Below are 7,336 nucleotides of genomic sequence, written 5' to 3'. Positions count from 1 at the left end.
ATATATACAACTTGATAATTTAGCTTGATAAATTAATGCTAATAATAAATCAAGTCTAAACCTCATAAACTGAAATAATACAATTTCCGTGATAGATGCCCCATTGAATTTTTAATTAACACACAGAGAGGTTCATGCAGTTATGGGTCATTGTTGCACACAAAATTAAACAGAAAAATAATTAGTGCCTGAGTGGAAATTTAACTGTGAAGAGATTATTAGGGAACAGTGAAAATAATTTATCAACTCAATTCCCTGCTCTCAGTCAGACTTACTTTATTACATTTTAGAGTTACAAATAGAAATTTGGCCATCCTAACAAAAACAAAAAAACAAAAAACATAAGGTGAGTTGTTTGCAGTGGTTTTTGTTGGAGTAATACCAAACAGTTACAACAGAAAAAACAGACAGGTAACATGCAGACCCAGAGGTTCCTCCACATATCATCAAGACATAATCTTCATAGAAATCTGTCTTGTAAATTGAAAACAATGAGGTAACAGAAGAAGAAATAAATGTTAGAAAACTACAAATTGAGTGAATATTTTCAAAAGCCAAACCCGGTCGTTAAACATAAACTCAAAGTGATTCACGGTGAGGAATAAACGAATGTTTCACCTTTACTCCCTTTCGTTTTTCACTCAGATCCTACAAGCCATGCATTGAGAGAACAAAAAGTAATTTTCTCAACTTGCCTGCAAAGCCTGATCAATGCAGAATGCTGATTTTTATTAGAGAAGCTCCTGACTCACAGAAATCCAACTGTGTTAAAAACCAGGGGAGGTGCAAAGAAATGAAGCTTGTAATTTTCTGCTTCATGACTTCTTCGCATTTTCACCATGAGTGAGCTAATATTTTTTCCTTCCACTAGCTAATTTGGAAACACAACACAAATATTAACTGCTTTCAGGATTGTTTTTCAGAACCAGAACATTCAGCTTTGTGTCAAAGCTCTGGTTTCCTAATTTGATGATTCCTATTAAATGCAACGATCAGGATTCTGTAGCCAATTTCAGAACTCTGTTTTTTTGTAAAGCTTTACTCTGCTGATGCAAATTTTGGCCTGTTCCAGTTTCTCTTAAATAACTATATGACAAACAAGAGTAGAAGAACAGCACTAAAAAGAATTAGCTGCAACTATGCAGAAGTTAACATCACAGTGCCTGTGCGATGAAGCAGAAGGCAGGGTTTTTATCAATATTTAAAAACAAAGGCAAAATGATTGCGAAGTTCCTGTTTTAAACTTCCTTTCAAATATCAGCACAACTAACATCACATCTCTGTGTCTATTACCCAGAGAATTTGGATAAAACAGAACTGTTGCTATATAGAAATACAAGCAGCCATCCTGTTATCTGTTGAAATCGTTGATCTCTCTTGCTCAGTTGGAACCTGAATGAGCTGCAGACATCTCAAACTGTAGTAAATACAGTTTCCTTTATAATAGCTTCTTACAGCGGTGTAAGGTTAGACTCCTCAGACTTACTTTCACTGACGTCAAAGGTAATGGAAAAGGTTAACCTTGAGTCACTGAAAAGTGTTGTCATTGCAGCCTTCTTAGGTATGATGTGTTTCCTGATTGCCAAGAGATTGGATTCCTGAGTTTCCAATTACACGGTTGCCAGCAGGACTTATCAAGTTGAAAATTGGCCAATTCCAGTCACCAGTCATTTTCCTCAGATCTGCTTTTAACGGATTTTGTTTACAAACTCATTCAAATGTAAAGATTAGGTAAATGATATTCTGCCTTCACAAAACACTTTTCTAACACACCAGTAGCATTCACACTAGTATGTAGGTTAAAACTCAACTAATTGTATGAATGTATATTTGTAAAATGCATTCATTGTTTCAAATCCCAAACCTAATTTTCTATCTAGTTAAAGTCTTGCTCTCTTCCATGAACCTTAATTGAGTTGCCGAGTCACAGGTCCAGAGGGGAAAACTGAGCGTGCTCAGAATCTATGAGATTCCAAAAGCATTCCCAGAACCAAGGGAAAATCCAGTTTTTGAGTTCCAAGTTTGCCTCTGCAGGGCCATGTTTCCTGAAAACTAGTGAAGAGCTGGGCTAATTATCGTCACACCCATAAACTGACTTTTCAAGCTACTTTCAACTAAAGTAAAACAACAAATATAGCGTTGTTTTAGTGTTTTTTTCTGATTAACACAGAAAATTCTTGTCTTTAATCCTCACCAGATATTTATTAGGAACATCAGAACAGGGGGAACAGATTCAAGGAAGGGCTAGTCCCAAGAAGCTAAAAGGCAATGATCCAACATTCAGATCTTACTCATGTACCTTAGAATGACGTCATTAGGTTAGTTCCATACCTATTTCCTGCCCCAAAGACATACGTCACTGATACATAGCATGATCCATAATATTCCATTGTATTACAGGCAGTTTAATTTGTGAAAATCATAAACACAACTCATTAGTTATAATAAAATTATAGTTGAAAAGTTATTTCAATATATTAGCGAACCAAAGTTTTATGTTTGATCGCCCTCTGGTGGGGACTTTGACACATTGCAGACACGTTTATTGCATCTAACCGAACACGTAAAAAAAGCTACAGCTCCTATCTTAAATTCTACATTAAAACATTCACATTCCTTCCTGTTATAATAAAATACTTATCTAAAGCAATTGTAATTTCTGGAAAATGTAATGTTTATCAGAGTGTGCGAATATGTTCTTAAATATACAGAACAGTACATAGGTTTTCTTTGGGTTTTTTTTACTACTAAAATACCAGATTTTCCTTCGTCCTTCTCAATCATAGAAAGACAACACAAAAACACAGACTACAGTTGCATAGCTGCACTTTTTACGTTGTATATGACTCCACCTGTAACGTCATCAGGTGCCGAAATAGCTCAGTTGGGAGAGCGTTAGACTGAAGATCTAAAGGTCCCTGGTTCGATCCCGGGTTTCGGCAGTGATTGCAATCCAAATCCTTTTTGTATGAGTTTACTTATGTAGGTATACATTTAGAACTGTAAAGTCATGGTCTTTGGGAAAATATTTTTGTAGCCATCACTTGACGTTGCTGACTATATTTCTGTACTGATTGCTCTCACTGGGAAATTAGAGCACAACACTGGAACATAAACCAAATGCTGTTACATGATTAGGAAACATTGTGCAGGGTGTATCTCAGACAGACCGCGGGATGTTTGTTCGAGCTCTCCTGGCACATTGGAGGTTCAGACTGTTTCTCAGCTGTTCTGGCTCATGTGAGTGCCAAGCTGTTGGTGTGTTGAGGCAGCAGGGCCTCAGTCCAAAAGAACATGCCTGGGCCACTGCCCACCAAACAGGTCAGAGATTTGCGTCATTGCCATTGAAACCTGAATGGATGACCGAATGGCTCTCTCTGTGGGGATGTGCTAATCAGCAGTGCATAGATAATGAACAGAGAGAAAGTGTGTTAAATCACAGGGAATTCACAGTAAGGGATGGAAACGGTGCAAAGTTCTCAACCATTCAGCAAAATTTTACATGCAAAAATTTATAAATTAAAAAAAAAAATACAAATAGAAGGTGCAGTCACGAGTGTTGGTTTGTTAAACTGGGTTTCAGATAGAAAACTTCATGTAATGACAAATATTAACACACACCTACTATGTCTGAAATAAGTTTGCTATCAAAGAATAATGGAAAAAACACAGACAACATGAAGCAAAGAAGACATCAAAAAAGTGCATAGAGCTTGCACAACTAGTGACTGCTAGCTCCATTTTTTGCTGGAATATTCAAACTTTGACCGAAAAGAAAGAGCAACAGATTTGACCCTGGGACAGAACTTCTCCATCCAGCAGGACAACACCCTTAAACATACAAGAGCTACTATGGGATTGATTATGCGTTGTAATGGCCTATGCAAAGTCCACACTTAATCAAATTGAGAATCTGTCAAGACTTGAAAGTTGAATTTGTCTACTCCATCTCTGTGCACTATTGTTCTCTCAAATGAGAAAAGACACAAAAAATATTGAATTGATTGATGTAGTGTGATATTTGTGCAAATATTCAAGGGGTGCAAAAGTATGTCTTGCGTGCAGCTGTCTTCTGCATGCAGGGATTTTGTTTTCATGAATCGGTCCATCAGAAATGACAAGTGAAAATATTCAAAATATTTAAGACATGTTTTGTTGTTCAGTTTCATGAACTGCGGACAAGCTGATCAGATGGCAGATGATTAGAAAGAAACATTTTAAACCAAGTTTAGCCCATCAGGGTTTGTTTCTGAGGGTGATGAAGATGCTGAAAAAGACACATAAAAACTCAGTTGTAGACCCATAAACACCATTTCTTCTTAGTTGCAATCTAATTTACCGTCATGAAATATCCTGCTCAGAGTGTTACACAACACTTCCCCGCCTCCTCCCCTCTTTTTTTTTTTTTTTTCTTTGCCCTGCTTGCTGTGTTTAGCTCTGTTTCCTGGCAGCTTTGTTCTCCTTGGTCTTGGAAGGTTTCAAAGAATCCATGTAGATGTCGGTCAAGCTCTAAAGCAAGTCTGTCTTGGTGGTCAAAGAGAACCCTGCGAGTGGCGGGTGGTCCATAAAGCCGGACGGATGCACGGGCGCACGGAGAGGGGATGTTATTGCTCCAATTAATCAAAACCCTGTTGAGCGTCGCTCCACTTCCAAGAAGCTCACACAGACGCTCTGGTTAATTTGGTTTCAGGGCTTATGTAACTGGAGCAGCGCTAACGTCGACACAGTGAGCAAGCACACTCGAAGGCTGTGTCTTCCTGCAAATCGAGTCGACCTCAGGTTGTTCACTTCACGTCTCCAGGCCTTCCTGGAAGTCAGTTTTCCCTGTGAGGATTCTGTAAACGGCTGAATGTTCTCGCTCTCCTGCTTATTAACTTTTACTTCACATTCAGAAGTACATCCTACCTCCGTTCTGCTGTTTCTGTTTTGTACAAATTTGAATTAAGTAAACTTAACACCTTTTTCTGATTGATTTTCCTAATAATGCGGTTATTTCACATTTCATTCCAGTAAGTTTTACAAATAGTTTTTGTTTGTTGCACATAGAACAATTTCATTTTATCCTAATGAAAAAATAGCTATTAGTTTCTAATTTCTCTAGATTAAAAAAAATTAAAAATCGCAGATGTGAAGTGTTGTTTTTACGCTGTTAAAATGTAAAACAACTATAATTTATGTTGTGTGTTTGTGAAAGATGCAACTTTTCTCTATACAAAGTACAAAAATGTGTGTTTTCCACAACAAAATACATCATTTATGTTCCCTCCTTCCAATTTTCACAAAAGACTTACAATAATCTTTGGTTCAACAGTGTGTAAAGTCAACAACACAACACTAATGATTGTCTACTGACGCTCATCCAGTTCAGGTGAATGCTGCAGGTTAACGACTTCATGCAATCTGTTTGGTTCCCTTAGAAAACTTTTGTAATAAAAAAACTTCATTCAGTGTTAGAATAAATTAAAATATGTGCATTGGACTGAAATAACCTCTCTGTAAGGTTGAGATGATGATATTGATGATGATATTCAATTTGTGCTACATAAATAAACTGATTTGAATTTTATTGAGAATAAAAAACACACAGAAATATAAAAAATGGTGATGTAATACTACAGCAGGTGAACATATCCAAAAGAGACAACTGCTTTAAAAATACAATTGCAGGTTTCTTAGAGGAGTTTTGAGAAAACATTTCATCTTAATCATATTCAAATGATGATACCATAGTAGGTGATGAATGTGACGAGCAGAAATTTCTTGCATTCTTCCTCGTCACCAAAGGAATATCTGCCTTTATCGTTTCCAGGAACTACATTCAGTTGATGAATTCAGTGACAAACAATGTTCTCACAGTGGAAATTAACGTGACTACAAGATCCTCTTTGTCGTAAAAGCCACAGACAACACGATGAAGAAGATGGAAACAAAATCCAAGGAAATGCCTTTGTAAAACAGAAATAAAATATACCAGTACATTTGTGTTAACAAGTCTTGTTACGGAGCTCTTGTTATATAACCCACCACGAAGTGACAAAGAAAGGTTGTCCAAGGGAACGGAGCTTGACCTCGCTTTTGTCCTTTGCGACAAAAAGCCGGCTTTGTCTCCCCAGACTGACTGCTTAGAAAGTAACAAACCCACTCCATGTTTCTTGAACGAGGTTCAAGGACATCATGGTGACTTGCTTCTCTGTGTTAATCTGTGGTGTTGTTGTCTCTATTGTTGCTGTTCTTTCTCTGCACTGTGCTGACCTTTGCAAATGCCTGGGTGCTGATCTACGTCACCATATCAAAGCGGCAATTCAGAAGTTTACTCGCGATTTTTGCTGTTGTTCTCCCACGAACAATGCAACCATGGTGCCTGTTGGGCTTTGGAAGCTTATGTAATTTTAAAAAATGAACATGATTCAGCCATCTGACTTCTTATTCTTTGGTAAGATTCTGGGCGGGGAGGGGGAATGATAAACATGGTTTACCAATAATCACTCCAATTAACTACAAGATCAATGCTGACTACCTGATTTTTTGAGAGAGCGAACTCTAGATTCCTCTGTTCTCTGATTCTAATCCAGAATCAATTTACTTGGAGTTCATAAGCAGGTCAGAGCTGCAAAAAAGGAATCAACATCTTTCACTTCCTCCCCTTGCAAGTTTAAAGCCATATTAAGATGGCTGACTTATCCCTCAGAGAGTGACACTACCAGCTGCAGTCATCCAGCCTTCACTGTTTCCAAACCTCAACAGTCTAACATCGTAAATGCATCTCATCAATCAGTTGATGTGCTTCTACATTTCACATCCTTGGCGTTGGCTCACATAGGTCACAAGGCTTAACGGCTGGTGGCTGGGGATGTTACAGTCACCGTGTGTTAGCGGTGCGGGGACAGTGTGCAATAAAAGTATTGTTTTTCTAGCATGCTGCCATCCTGTCCTGTGTGTATCACTGCCAGGAAGTGGCAGGTGCATGTTTTTATTTCTCACATGGGTGGTGCATCTGTGGTTTCCTCACCATCCGTCAAAGAGATAACAACGCACTTCATTCAAAATAGCAGCTGAGTAATGGTGCCTCAATGGTAATGGTGCCATCAGCCTGTAGATACTACCAGTAGGACGTGGGTTATCGCCAGCATGTTAACTAACACAAAATTACTCCATTCAGTATGCTAACATTAGTGTATAAATTGAAATTATGCAAAATTCTAAGCCTAGCTTAAGTGATGCAAGTAGTATAAACATGCTAGTGACTCAATATGTTATTGAAAGCCATCCCTTGTACCTAAAATAAGCATTTTACTTAATTTCATATTTATTAGCAATATTTACCATATTGAATGGA

General features: G+C 37.8%; 1 non-coding gene across 1 annotated transcript; it reads left to right on the top strand.

Annotated features, from left to right (window-relative positions):
- Nucleotides 1-2,869: 2,869 nt before the first annotated feature.
- trnaf-gaa (transfer RNA phenylalanine (anticodon GAA)) lies at nt 2,870-2,942 on the top strand. The gene has a single exon. It is a non-coding gene; the product is annotated as a tRNA-Phe (tRNA).
- Nucleotides 2,943-7,336: the final 4,394 nt, after the last annotated feature.

Source organism: Poecilia reticulata, linkage group LG5 (genome assembly GCF_000633615.1).
Source record: "Poecilia reticulata strain Guanapo linkage group LG5, Guppy_female_1.0+MT, whole genome shotgun sequence".
NCBI lineage: Eukaryota > Metazoa > Chordata > Actinopteri > Cyprinodontiformes > Poeciliidae > Poecilia > Poecilia reticulata.
This window is presented reverse-complemented; position numbering and strand designations above follow the sequence as displayed.